The sequence below is a fragment of the Rhea pennata genome, chromosome 12 (genome assembly GCF_028389875.1).
Source record: "Rhea pennata isolate bPtePen1 chromosome 12, bPtePen1.pri, whole genome shotgun sequence".
Taxonomy (NCBI): domain Eukaryota; kingdom Metazoa; phylum Chordata; class Aves; order Rheiformes; family Rheidae; genus Rhea; species Rhea pennata.
Window position 1 is genome coordinate 9623269 of NC_084674.1, and position 14630 is coordinate 9637898.

The 14630-nt window shown below is 38.5% G+C and overlaps 1 protein-coding gene across 2 annotated transcripts in view; it reads left to right on the top strand.

The window, feature by feature from the left end:
- FHIT (fragile histidine triad diadenosine triphosphatase) overlaps positions 1–14630 on the top strand; it is a 592682-nt gene that overhangs the window by 82072 nt on the left and 495980 nt on the right. For both annotated transcript variants that reach the window (XM_062585616.1, XM_062585617.1), the window contains exon 2: positions 9682–9763. The gene's annotated coding sequence lies outside the window, so the exon portion shown is untranslated. The remainder of the gene's footprint in view (positions 1–9681; positions 9764–14630) is intronic.

Consider the following 14630-nt stretch of genomic DNA (forward strand, 5'->3'; position numbering starts at 1 on the left):
TTAATTTTGGGGAAAAATACAGGTTTTGGAAGGGAGAAAGCCTATCTGCTGCTGCTGTTTGTTTTTTTTTTTTTTTTTTTTTTTTTTTTTTTTTTTTTTGGGGGGGGGGGGAGGATTTTGTACTTTACTGTCCCCTGAATGACTCAGTGCATGCTTTGACCAATTTTCTATCTGCTGTGTAGTAGCATGTTACTTCAATACTTCTGACTTGAAGCGGCGGCCTGCCTGCCCTGGTCCTTTTCTTCCCTGTGTGGTGGGTCCTGGCTGCTCTCTGGCCTGGCCATCCCTAGCCGTGTGGCTTCTGCTCCAGCTGCCCAACAAACGTGTTGTACAGCCAGGGGGGTCTTAAAGAGCAAATCAATGGCCTGATGAGAGGGTCTGTAGTCCAAGGCTAAACTTTCCTAGATGACCAGGTAATTGGCAGATAACGATCCAAGGAAATTCTTTCTTTCTAAACACTTGGAGTGGTAGTGTGTTTGAAGCTGGATCCGTGAATATCCCAGCTATCAGCTCCAAGTAGAACCTTGTCGCAGCCTCAAGGTGGAACTCTGATGCACAGATTTTTCCTTTTAATGAAGAAATGTGTCATTAAAGATACTATCAGATAACATAAGTTGTAGTTTGTTGTTCTTTGATAAATTCCTTGCATGGGAATATGAGATTAACAGCAGAGGAAATAAGGTAAGAGGAAGGTAACTTATTTCAGGGATAAGGGTTGGGGAGAGTAATCAGGAAGTACTTTGCCAGTTTGAGTGAAGTGTCAATGTTACTTCACAAGAAGTAATTGTGATACTAGATATAAGCATCATTCATAATGCTCTGCTGAGTTTGGAGGATAGCTAATGTAAAGCTAAAGAGTGCCTGAGACAAATGCAATGTGTAGTGTCTCATAAAAATTCAGGTGGTATCATTTGGTATTGTGCAATAATTACTTTTGACAGAAAGCTTAAGCAGCCCAGAGCAAAAATAATTGTAGGTGGCTTTTACATCGAAGAAGTAATTTTGTTTGAAACAAATCTCTTCAGCCACTGATATCTGCCTTGCATGTAAGAATTTTACTTAGTTGTAAACATTCATCAGATTCCCCTTGTTACTCTAACTTTGTCAGTCCGTGCTTACAAGTTCACGCCTTCGCGGTTCATGTTACGGGCGATGTTTTCAAAGACGTTGGCTTACATCTCTGATTATTGTTGTAGCTGTGGGCCTTGAGTAGCTATGCCTGCACCCATTAATCTGTATTAGATACTAGGAGTCTCTATTGGTTGTCAGAACTGTTGATAAAAACAGATTTAAATCCCCTATAAGAGGGGAATGGCATTAACTGTAACAAGAGTTTAGATTTAATCATCAGATTTCATGACTTGAGCTTCAAAAGCTTTGATTACATCGTACTTTATTTAGAATTTAAGTCATTGATTTATCCAAGCACTGAAATGTTAGCCCTCTCGGTTGAATGTGTTTGTTTGAGCAAGTGCTTAAAAATACCAGTCTTAACTCATTTTTTGTGACCCCAAAGTGAAGAGAATTTTTTAATTCTGCAATTTGAAGGAGAACATGAACCACCTTAAATTTAGGATTTGATCTAAGAGGAGATAATATTGGGAAATTGAATGCCTTTCAAGTGCTCCAAATGTAGGTTTCAAGATGATTCATTTCTGAATGGTGTATCTTAGCAGGTGTGCAGAATTTATAATAGATTTCATCTTCTCTATGAGCCCACAGTATATTGTTAGATAAATCCAGAAATACTATCGAAAAACCTCAGCCCAAATCAATAACAATTTAGCTGTGGTGCCAAACCAGTTATATTCTGCAGTTCATAGTTTATCAATGAATGTTTTACATATACGTTGTCATTTCTTTATGCATTGATTAGTCTTAATACTTTCTAGTTACTAGTGTTACTATTATTTGTCTGACAGTACCACCTAGCGAACGTGGCTGTTGTCATAAGATATAGTGTTATGTTCTCCCTGCAGATATAACTTGTCCTGTCCGTAATACTATAAGCAGGACGAAGTATCTCCCTTTCGCAGAAGGAATGCTTAACATGACTTCCTGCCTTAGCTTTGAGGCGGAATCGTGCAATTTGTGTTCGAACGTGCACTGCCACAATTACATTGCCACTAGTGCTTGAGTTAGTAACTGTGAAGCCATTTGGATTATGTTTATGTTTAAGCTAGGAAAACATTCTGGCTTTTAGCTGTAGACGTACTCTGTTGCGATATGCTTCGAAGGCATAGCAGCCTTCTGTTGTTGAAAGTGAGGGCAATCTTTAAAGTACACATTTTTGTTCTACCCTCCATTCAAAGCAGCCTAAGTGCTTGGATAGTTAGAACCTTAGGAGGTGCCTGTGTTCAGGATTTCTTGTGTTATGCTCCAGAAGAAATTTCAATAGGGAGATAATAGGTTAGTGCAGAGGAAATAAAATCTGGTCTTATGTGCTAGGGAGGTCCTGTGGTTGCAGTATCTGGTGCTTTCATCTTCTTGTGCTGCTTTTTCTGATGTTTCTTTGCCACTGAATTTGTGTGCAACTTTAGCGGCGGCTCCTCTGTTAGTTCAGGCCCAGAGATCCCTCCTATAGATGTGTGAGCTGCTAATAGCTTCGTCAGTGGGATGTGATGCGTTTTGGGTGGGAAGGGGCTTGTTTTGGGGAGGTGGGGGGGGGAAAGGAGGGAGGTTGTGGCCCTTTGCTGCTGCTGTTGCTGGGTTCTTTACGCAAGTGAGAACCATAAATCTCCTTGGTCAGGAGAAGAGTCCTCTTGTTTTTTCAGTAATTAGCTTTGGTGCATTGTGACCTTCGGTTTTAGTCACTGTGTCAGCAACAGACTTCGAGCACTGCGCAACTCATTCTTGCAGTTGTGCCCAGGCATAGTTGGACACAACAGTGAAGCTGGAGAAGAGAGTTGTGCGGGTTTGAACTTTCCCTGGTGGAAAGGAGGAGCTGCTTTCTTGTACCTTTGCGCACCCTGCTATGGGCAAGCACGTGCAGCTGAAGACAGGTAAGCGAGCTGAGAAGAAACCCTGTGGAGGATATAGTGCACTTTCTTTGTAAATCAGTGTCCTTAGGACTTTATCCCTCTTCCTGTGCTTGGGCCTGGCGGGTCCCTTAGCTGTCAGCTCTGCCTCTGCTCCTGTCTGAGTGGTGGTTGCACCTTGGAGTAAAATACAGCAGAGTTAGTATTTCATACCCACTCCTCAAAACAAAACAAAACAAAAACAAACAAACAAAAAACCCCTTTAGCCTTCTATGTATGCATTTAGCAGAGGGCTGTGGCTTGAGCAATGACTTTTTTAGGTCATAGACAGCGGTTTTAGTGCAGCTGAACTCCCGTCAAAGACAAGTCCCTTTAGTAGTTCAAGAGCTTGTCTATTAATCAGAAAGGGAATCATTGACCAATTTCTCCATTTATCAGCATTAAAAAGGTAAAAAATAGTTCTAAGTACAACGTGTATGTCATTTGTATGCTTTGGGGTGTATCGTTCTGTTTACTTAAGCGTAAATGAAAACTTCAAGGAGTACATCATTCTTACTGAGGTGCGTACATATCCACAGCTCTGTAGCTTGGTAGTTGTAGTTGTGAGATTAAGTAATGTGATAATCTTTTCCTCTCTGCCTGTTCCCAGGTCTGTTTATCTTCCCTTCTTTCCTCCTAAAGCACATATAGATTTTGTGTTTTCCTGGCCGTGTTTTAAAAATGTTCCTTGTTTTTCAAGTTGTTGAGTTAAAAGCTATCATGATAAAAGTAGAACATAAAAAATGAACTTACCTGTGAATATACTTGAATAGTTAAGGACTAACTGGGAAGAATGTTCTGATTCTCCTGACCACTGATGTTCATCCTCTGATACTTTATTGATGCACTTGAATGCATCAATATTGATACTGAAGGACATGTATCATATGCTGGCTCAAATGACTGATCCTTTTGGTTTGGTCAATTTTTACATTTTAACATTGTTTAATATAAGTACTGTTGAATGAGCACTTCTACTCTTAAGGGTGACACAAATTAATTCCCTTTCCTTCATGAAATCTCTCCATGGATTTATCACAAATTGCTGCAGCTGTGAGTGATTCCATGCTCTCATGAGAAGTATGAGATTAAATTCTGTCACTGCTATACTATTTTTAATTAATTTAACCTCCAAACTAATAATTTCCCAGTGCCAGTTTCTCCCTCTTTGGTCAGTGGATTAATTAGTTAATGTCAAATTAATTAGTTAATGCAGTTAATGATTAAATGTTGTAAAAGTGATAAGACTGACTATTACAGATGCTGTAAGTATCTGTGGAAATAGGGACTCTCTTAATGGAAAAATAGAGAAATTATATTGTCACATTAGTGCCTTGACTACTAGTATTTATTTTAATATGGAACATGCTCAGTTACAACAGCAAGGGGTGGAAGTTTAGAATCTAATACAGCTAGATTCTGAAGGTTTTCTAATAATCTGGAGAGCAATCAAGAAAAATCTGAGTAACTGGCTAAGTAGAAGAGAATTGCACTACATATCAAGGAAGGGACAATCTCTCTTTCTTGATAGAAATTGGCAGGTCTCAAAAATGACCATAAATTGCTGAGCAACCTGGAAGAGTTTGAAGTCCTTGCATTACTTCACTGGTGATTTTGGTCTGTATGTTTCTGTTGTAGTGTGCCTTTTTAAGGTGATGTCTTGCTGAGTATGTGGTGAATAATGGGGAAATGAATGCAACAGGCTGAACACCTGTACTGTTTTCATGAAGACTGGTTTTGCAGCTGTGTTCCCTAACGAGTTTATAGACCATCGTGATAGGGTAACCTCCCGAACCTCTTCTGACCTAACAGGAGAAGCTTAAATAAGGAACAGGGTAGTGAGCCTTGAGAAGCACTGATACCAGGTGAGTTGTCATGTCATGTCAACCATGTCATGTTGGCATGCTCAAGTTCCGCATGTCAGCTTTGCCAAAACTGAGGATTTGGAGCTGATTATAAGATGTGGTGCTGAAAAAGGCAGTTATTAGGTACAACCAGCCATCACAGAGTAAGTTATTTTTTTCTGAAGCAAGATGGTTGCAACTTGGTACTAGTACAATGTAAAATATTAAGACAAAGATGTGTCTACCCAGGAGTTTGGAGGGATCATGAACCATAGGTAAAGCAGGACGTAAGCATCTCTGGGAAATAAAATATGCCTTATTTTAAACAAATGGCTTTTGTCACTGCTCAACAGGTACGTGTATACTTTTCCACATATCAGTATGATTGGTTCTGCCTAGTCTCGTGGTTGGGACCTAGGGGACAGAGACCCCAGAGATTGGTAGGTCCCTTCAGAGAAGCTGAGGACTGAAAAAGATAAAGGAACAAAAAGTGACTTATGCTTTCTGTGGGAGGAGAAATTTTTGAAGGCAGTTTTGATTTTCTGCTGTCCAGCTCATATCCTTGTGACCTTAATACTTAAAAAGCTATTGAATTCGTAGGTAGTTTGGCTTTGCTGTTACCTTTACTTCAAATCAGTGTTTGAATGTGATTTCTTGCAATTTTTTAAAAGATGCCAAATTTAAACTAGTTTTCACAAGTGAAACTTGTCTTTGTCTTTAAATGCTTAAATTAATAAGCCTGCTAGGCTTAATGGGATAGGTGTTCACTGTGGTAAATCTGCACTACTCTGAAGCCCCTTGAGATTAATTCTGTGCGAAATGATTATCACCACCATCAGCAATGCTCTTAACTACATAAGCATTTTGCATTAGCAAAACCAAGGTAATGAAACATAATGCAGATTGATTTTAATAGAGGAAACAGCATGTCTGGATACTTTCGTGGTAAAATGTTAGTTATGGGTTATGAGTTAGCAAGCAAGCAGATAGAAATGGGATAATGTAAGAGCTCTGTTTACCAACTCTACTCTCATCCCCTCTAGGAAAAAGAAAAGGAGTTGGGGGGAGGGAAGGAGCAATGGCAGGCAGCAAACATTCTGCAGCAGTGGATCTCCTTTAGTTACTTTTTATGCATAGATCACCTTTAATTGGGAAGGATAACCTGCAGCAGCTGCTGCAGAACTTGGAGGTGTCTGATGCAAATATGAATATGCTTTGGACAAATCATTTGTGCATGAGCTAGTTGCTTCTGCATTGCGTTTTGAAGCTGGAAGCTGTCAGTCCTCTGTTCATCTAATCATCCTAGCAGCTTTTCTTTGAACCTGTTCACTCTTCTTGAATATACATGTCTGGGACTAGACAGAAGTCCAGATACAGTCTCTTGTACAATACTTTGTTATTGTTGTGGGTTAGGATTTGTTGGGCACGCTCAGGTTCAAAAATGCTTTAAGCGTATCACAATAGCTCAGTATCATCGTGTAGTAAATCCTGATCTTCCATCTTTACTGCTGTTTGCCATTGGTAAGATCTTGAATTACTGCACTGTCTGTTGTTATGGGCCCCTAAGCATACAACACTGAATGCTTTACTATATATTTTTATTCTCATTTATTTTTCCAGAGCTGGAAATGATTTCATTTTCAGTGCATAGTATACTGATTCTCTCCTCTGACAGTCTTGGCCAACACTATTAGGAAACCTCATCAGTGCATTAGCAATATTAATAACAATAGTAAATTCTCATTGAAAAATGGTCCGCAAATATTAGCTGCGTATAAACCTGATAGATCTCTGTTCAACAGTACTTGTGTGCTTTGCTTGAACCATCTGCTTGCCTGTACTGGAGTTCCCCATTCTCCCCCTTCTCTGTAAAGTTGCTAAGGTTTAATCACATAGGTAGAACTAAGTCTGTGTTTAAGTGATTAGAGGCTGTAGCCCTTAAAGTGAAAGCTTCTTATGGCAGAGATGGCATTTTCAAAACTTCCACAGCAGCTGAGGCAGAAGGACTCTGTTCTGCAGGAATATAAACAATAAACAGAAAACTTTTTTTTTCTGCTTTTTATTTTTATACCGTTTAATTTGGCCCTTTAATATTATGAACTGCTTTGAGGGTGTTATGATCAAGGGACTAATCCTTCACTCTGGGTTTGTGTATTAGCGTACCCACTAGAATATCTGAGTTTATCCATATATCAAAATGACTCCGAAAGCAGACTCCCAAAGTGTTTGCTTACAGTATTTTCCATAGAATAAGTTACTAATTTGTGTTTTTTTAAAAAGCATGCTAATGTACCTAAATTTATTTCAAATGCAATAAACTAGCTAAAAGATCTGCTTGACAGTGAAATAAGGTGCCCCGTATGTTCTAGTGTTTCTTTGTGACTCTTCTCAGCTGTCATTAAGAACTTCAGCACCTGAATTTTGTTAAGATTTGTGATTTAAATTGGATCTTACTGTCTGTAAGGTATTGACTCAACAGGGAGGGTGCAATGCCTGTTTTGTAGTTCTAAGGAAGCACTTCCAATGACATTTTGTTACTAGTTTCAAAAATGGCATTGTTATTAGTCATTTTTCTGTGAATGGGGTATTAATTGGAAAAACAGCTGAAATTATCCTGATGATCCTCAGATAGGAGATAACAAACTGTTTAAATGATTAATACTTAGCAAATGGAGTTATTTAGCATGATTATCTGATCCTTGCCAGCTAAACATGGGTGTCAGAACAGATAATGGCTAACTTAATTGGAATAGAGGTAATTTATTTAAATTAGTCACTAATTTAAACAATTTTGTGTACAACAATCTGAAACAGTTTTAAGAGGTATATTCCGTTGCATTTTAAATAGACTTAACTTTTGTTACTTATATTGATACAGAAAGTTCAGAAATGGTAGAGCTTAGTGACAGCATGATCTTGATGTTCCACAGTGACGAGTGAGTTCTATTTTGATAAGAATTTCCACCTGTTTTTGTTTTGTTTTGTTTTTAAAGCGAACACAAAAATGGTCAAAACAAAGTAATAGTGTGCTTTAATATGTAGCATTTTCAATGATTTTTTTTAAGAAAAGATTATGGAAAGAATGGTTGCATATTAGACAATTATTAAATGAATCATCTCACTACTCTCCTTAGCTTAAGGAACATGCGTGTGCATTATTTTCAGTATTTCAGCCTAAAGCAAAAAAAAAAGAGAGAGAGAGTAATCATGCTTGAAGACTACCAAAGGCATACCATTGCACCTAGAGGAGACTTGTACCTAGTATTGCATAGTGTAGATGAACTGTCCTGCTCTAAGATTTAGTGACATAAAACCCTACTGACTACTGAGACTCTACAGTACAGTTCTGGTGGGGCTGGGATACGTATTGGGATATATTTTGCCCTGTATCTTGAGGGATGATGTTTAGTCATAAAAGTTAAATCAATTTATCTAAAGAAACTGGGTGGATAGAGAAGATGACTCCTATTGTGCTTAGCACGATTTGTTTTCATGCTCTTCAAAGGTTTATGGCCAGTTTGGAGTTGGAGAGTTGATTTGTTTTGAATGCGCTTTGCCATCTCTGGAACTCAACATTAACCTTCCCTTTTGCACCAGAAACAGAAATGAAAGGACATCTTATAGGTTATTGCAGTATTACCATCTTGCTTGTACAGGCTAATTTTCCCTGTTCTAGCAGCCACTGGCCAGGCACTGTAGACAACATTATTAAATTACAATTATTGCTCTGTATCCTGGCATGATGAGATGCTGTGTCAGAGGTGTTGATCGCTGAGAACATTTTCTCTTCAACTGCTGGCACCAGTACAACTCTAAGTTAACTGGCAAAGTAGTAGAGTGATTAAGTAATTGTTATATTGCTTCTAATCTCTGCCTGCTTAAACAACTTCTGAAATAGAAAAATTCAAAGCTGTGCCTAAAGATCCAGGTCTGCTTTGACATAGAAATGTGAAATTTATTTTCAAATTTCAAGCTGCTTTTACAAAGTGATTAGTGCAATTTTAGAAGTTGTCTTTTCTTACTACACTGCTTCTGAACTAATGAAATAGTAAATTAGCAGTTAAATATTGTATTTGTTCCTTTTATGCCAATATACTGTAGGAGGAAAAACAAGGTTTGGATGTTGGAAGATTTTATTTTGTAGCTCTGGCACTGAGCGATGTAGATGTGGGTAGGAAACTCATCTCTGCTAAACCTTGTCTTCAGCATCAACACTATCAGCTGTAGACTTTGGCCAACTGCTATTGCATCTGGTTTATCTGTAAGCATAGCCAAGGACAAGCTAGGTCCATATCCACTGGGAAATTAAAAGTTGTAACTGGTGATCTTCATGTTACACTTAAAGCTGGATCATAGAGTAGTTAAGGTTGGAAGGGGGACTCTAGAGGATCTCATTCCATCTCCTGCTAAGGGCAGAGCTAGTGTGGGCTTAGGAGCAGGTTCCTCGGTGTCTTGGCTGTTGAGTGATGAAAATCTCCGGGAGATTCCCCAACCTGTCTGGGCAGCCTTCTGGTTGGAAGAGACTTCTGAAAAACATCTAGTTCCATCTTCTGCTTGAAGCACAACTGTTGCCAGCACTAGATCCAGTCAGCCAGGGCTTTGTCTAGCTACATTTCCAAGGATGGCAATTGAACTCTTACCCCTAGTGTGCAGCTGAACCTCCCAGGCAAGTTTGGGGCTATTGTCGCTGTTAGTTAACTTGTTCTCAAAAATATCTCCAGTGATGAAATTACCAAGCTGCTTAGATGATTTTTCTCTCTGAAAAATTAAGTTCTAGTTTTTGACTATCCTAATTGTTGGAAATGACTTTCTGTTTTCAGGAAGACAAGCTACTGCAGAAGCTTAAAGTAGTCAACTCCATCTCACAAGCTGGGGAAAATCTTCTCTGAGCACTTCATTTGAGTAAGTATTTTGTGTGTGTTAGACTTAGATTTTGCCTTATATACAACCAAAAGCTCACAAAACTCATCTGTTGTGTTTAATATTGTGGGGTGGCATACTGTTCTTGCCGATGAGGTCAGTTGAACGAGTGTGTTTATATATCTACATGCATTCCTGCATACAGATTGAATGCTTAAATACCTGGTTTGGTGTTTGATAACACTACTTTGTGCTTGGTTCTTTCAGCTGATACAGATTTCTTAATTCTTCCATTAATAAGCAATTCTTTCATTTTTCCGTCTTTATTTTCTCCTTATTTTAAGGATTGCTATTTATGTATAGTCTGACTTTGTTTCTGAAAATTTTCTCTATCTTCCAAAATATTTTGTTTTTATGGAATGAGTTTTTAAGGTATCTTTAATATATGCTGGTTAAGGTAGTTAAGTACTTGTACAGTGTTTTCATATATTTGTTCTTTGAAACTTCAATTGTGTTCATGCATTCTTACTTGCTCTTAAAAAAAAACTAGAAAATTTCTGATTATTAACAAAATATATTTTGAATTTTGTTAGTGCTGCCTGTATTTCTTGTGTAATATTTTTTAACATTTCTAACCATGCAATGTGTTTAAAAACTTCTGGGGAAAAAAAGAACCTTATTTTTATATTTGCCATTTGTGAGGAAAAAAAACTAACTGGACTTGTTTATTGACTGTAATGTACTGGTCTGCAGTTCTAAAAGGCATGCAAGAACAACAGACCCTGGTTAACATTCCGTAGGAGTATGCAGCTTTGATATATTTATTTGCAGATGTCTGCAGAAGGCAGATAATCAGTATTCTGAAGAAGTGTGCAAATTAAAGATCTACTTGACCACTCATAATTACAGCATTGTGAGGACAGAGTGGCACTGAGAAGTAACAAAGTGGCTTTTAATCTTTTACACTGTCAATTATAATCTGCCTGTGGTTACAAGAAAATGTTTTGGTGGCTTTAGTATACTGTTCATGTGAATGCGAGGTGGATATTTTGTAGTTATAAATTTTACTCAGGCATAATGAGCATGTGTTGCTTAAGAATCATGGTTGCTTAAGAAGCAGCCAAAATAGCGCTTTATTTTTTGGTTAAATTAGAAGTTTGCATCTCACTGGTTTGGCTGTGATTTCTGATCCACTGTCTTTGGTATTGAAAGACAGTGAATTTTATCCTGCTGACTGACTTTTAGCTGCATGCATTTCATTGAAATACTACAATGTCTCTTTTTTTTCAGTATTTTAGAAATTGACTTATGTTCTTTCAGGTTCAGAGAAAATATCTCCATTCGGTCGTTGTGCCAGTTTATCCAGTTTCTATTCTTCAGAGATTTTTAGGAGCAGAAACTTTATTACATTTTATAATGCTGCTTGATTTTTTTTCTTTTTTTTAAGTTTCCCAACTGCCTTGCTCTAAATCTTGATTAATTGCACTGAATGTAAATACCGTTGTTTTTAGTATTCAAGCTCTTGCTTATGTGAAGTAAAAGCATAAAATGTCGTGTTAAATGTTCAGGAGAAAGCAACACACTGAAGTGTTTCAGGAGGAAAAATAGTGACCTTATAGAATCATACAAAATCATGTGCTCTACCATGAGCCCTTTGGGGCACCGCTTTAAGTACTTTCACCTTGCATTGCAGGCTAAAAGGGTTGGTGGTGTTCAGAAACACCCTGTAAATTTCTCAGCCCTTTACAGGGGGGATAATACCGAGAGGTAATATTAAGCAATGGTTTGTAAATATCTCTCCGTATAGGAAAAGCAGCTCCAGTGTTCCTTCAGGTATAGTAAAACAACTATCTGACACGTTGCGGGAACTGTGTAGTGCAATTGGAGATGATTTTTCTTATGCTGGAGGATGCAATTTCTACGTTACTGCTAAGCAGTGCTTCTCGGGGCTTTTTTATTTTCTGAGGAAAAACAAAATTTATAAGTTGCTGCTTAATAACACCTAAAGTGCTGGTTTCTTCATAACGAATAGTGGAGTTTACAGGTTGCTGTTTAACAATGGCCACAGCACTGGGTTTTCCTGAAGGGGCGATAAAGTCTGTGTAGTTAGGAAAAGGCTTTTACTCCGAGTACAGTCCACTGTTGCAGAGTGTGGTGCAGAGAATATATTACGAATGCCCCCGGTAGGAGAAGTCATGTTAGAAGCCATAAAATGAGTGGCATGTCTGGGTTTTATTTGTAGTGCTAAATGCTCTTAACTGCTGATGAATGTTCAGAAATACTATGCTGAAGATGCTGTGTGTCCCATTTCTGGTAGCGGTTGTTTCCATGCATGCTGCACTTCATGCTTCGAGCTGAGATCTAGACTTGTGAGAATTTTAGGCCCTCTGAGACTATGTCCATGATTCAGCAGGGCTAGTGTGGGAGCTGTGCTTTCCACTGGTGCATACAAATGAAATTGGTGGAAAAATGGGGATTCTGTCCAGAAGGTTGAAAGTTTTAACTGCACACAGCTGTTCTAAATACAGTTTGATATTTTTAGTCTGTCAGATGTTTTATTTACCATTATTCTCATAATATGAGAGAAAATAGTATTTTCTGAGATCATTATGGTGTTTGTAAGTGCATCAACAGTAACTTCCTCGAGTGATGTTGTCAGCAGTTTCCTGTTTTGATAACAAATGTGGCTATGTAGATTGTTAAAGGAAGTTCAGTATTTATGAAGATGGTAATGAGGTACTTGAGGTCTTGATAGCTTCATCTTAATTCCATGGATGGAAGACAAGGGATATTTTGAATATGATTTTGAATGAGAAGCTAGGCAAGATCAGGAATCACTTTTACATCAAGAGTGCCTATGCTTTGCCATTTCTTTTGCTTCGTTGCTACATGTGCCAAGTACAGTGAAAAATGAGATATGGTTAACTCCTTTAGAGGTTTGCATTTCAGGCCGTCGGTTAAATGTAAATAGTCTTTAAAACCTCATTTTGTTTGAGTAGTTTTCACAGTACTGTGGCAAAACTATTGTCAGCACCTTTGCTGTGTTATTTAAAGTGCTGACACAAAGAGAGCCCGAACTAGATCAAATGTAGATTATTCTTTCTTTCAAAAGTTTAGTGTTCTTGTTTCTGTTGTGCTTAGATTGTTATAGTCAAATAGTTTCAAGCATATTCTTTTTTTGTTGACCTGTTTGCTGCTTTCAGATACAGTTTTGTTGCAGTTGCACCAACAATACCCAGGAAAAGATAGACCGATGAGAACTTCTGTGTCTATCTGGTAACAAAGCCAAAACACTTAAATCCTTCATCTTGCCCTGTGAGCAGGAAACTTTAACTACCATTGCTGACATGCTGATGCTGTTGTGGCTACTTGAGTCACTGTTCTCATTGTATCACTATTTTGTGTTCCTTTACTTGACTCTCTTTTGCTCCTTGGTCAAACTTCAACTTTTCTGTTCTTGATACTCATTTTCAGTCTACTATATTTACAGTTTTGTTCGTTCTTACTGAGCTGCTTCCCCATCTTGACCATCTTGAGCTTTTTTCTGTTGCTTAGTGGGCATGAGAAAACCATTGTTACCCTCAAGCCTCAGCTGGCGGCTCCATGAAACAGATCGATTTTTTTTTCTTTTTTTACCATGAGTTTTGCTACCTGATAGTTCATTAGTGCCGTCCATTCTTTTACATCTACATAAAAGATTTGTGTGTGGAAATATCTTCAGTGTACAAGTTGCATTTGGAATGATTATCTCCCTAGATATTCTGTTCTAACTAGATGTTTTTTCCTGACCTTTCAATTGTTCTCAGCTTTCTTCAATATCTAAGTTGCTTTGATTTCTTACTATCATTTTAGCCTTCTTATGACTGCTATAATCATGTAACTGTCACTGACGTAGTTGCTTTCTGGCGTCTGTGGCTATCGAGCACATCCTGCTGTTGTTTCATGGAATCATAGGATAAGGGAGGTTTCCAGTCCAGCTCCCTGCTCAAAGTGAGAGTTAAAATCAGGACTTTGGTTGCTCAAAAAGGTTGCTCAGGACTTTGTCCAGTTTGGCTTTAAAATTCCCTAAGCACGGGCAATTTCCACAACCACCCTCTGGGCAATCTGTTCTAATATGTAAGCGTTCTCTGAAGAATTTTTCCTTGTGTGTAATTGGAATTTTTCAGGCTGCAGCTTGTCCCTGTTGCCTCTTGTCCTTTTGCTGCTCACTGTAGAGAAAAGCCTGTCCTTGTCTTTTCTACCATGCCTCTTTAGTGTAACTGGCAATTCCCACCCTGAAGAAATTCAGCTTTCTTAGCCTCTCCTGCTATATCATGGGCTTCAGCCCCCTAATTGTTTGGTGCTCTTTCGGACTCTCTTGTGTTATGTATATTGGGGAGCTCAAAACTGGACACAGAACTCTAGATGTGGTCTAAACAAGTCCTGAGTAGAGGGGAATCATCACTTCTATCCAGTAACTGACTATACTCTTACTAGTGCAGCCCAGTATATGGTTAGCTGCCTTGCATGGAGTTATTTTATCCTAGTTACAGGACTTTCCATTTGTCTTTGAACTTGATGAGGTTTGTCTGAATGGCAGCTCTATCCAATGCATCAGCAGTTCCCCTGTTGGTGTCATCTGCAAACTTGCTGCAGGTGTGTTCAGTCACACAGTGCAGGTCACTGGTTAAGACATTTAGCAGTATCAGTGCCAATACTGGCCCCTGGAGGAGATAGTAGGTACCTAGTCACTAATTCTACCTATCTTGCTGGTTTACCTATCCAGTTTATATTTTTCCAAGATGACTGCGAGGATGCTGTGGGAGACTGTCAAAAGTTTTGCTAGCTATAGCAAATTGGTGCTGCCTATTCTCAGTCACCTGTCCTTCATGAACCTGACATCCAGTATTTGCCCTAAGATCTTCATGGG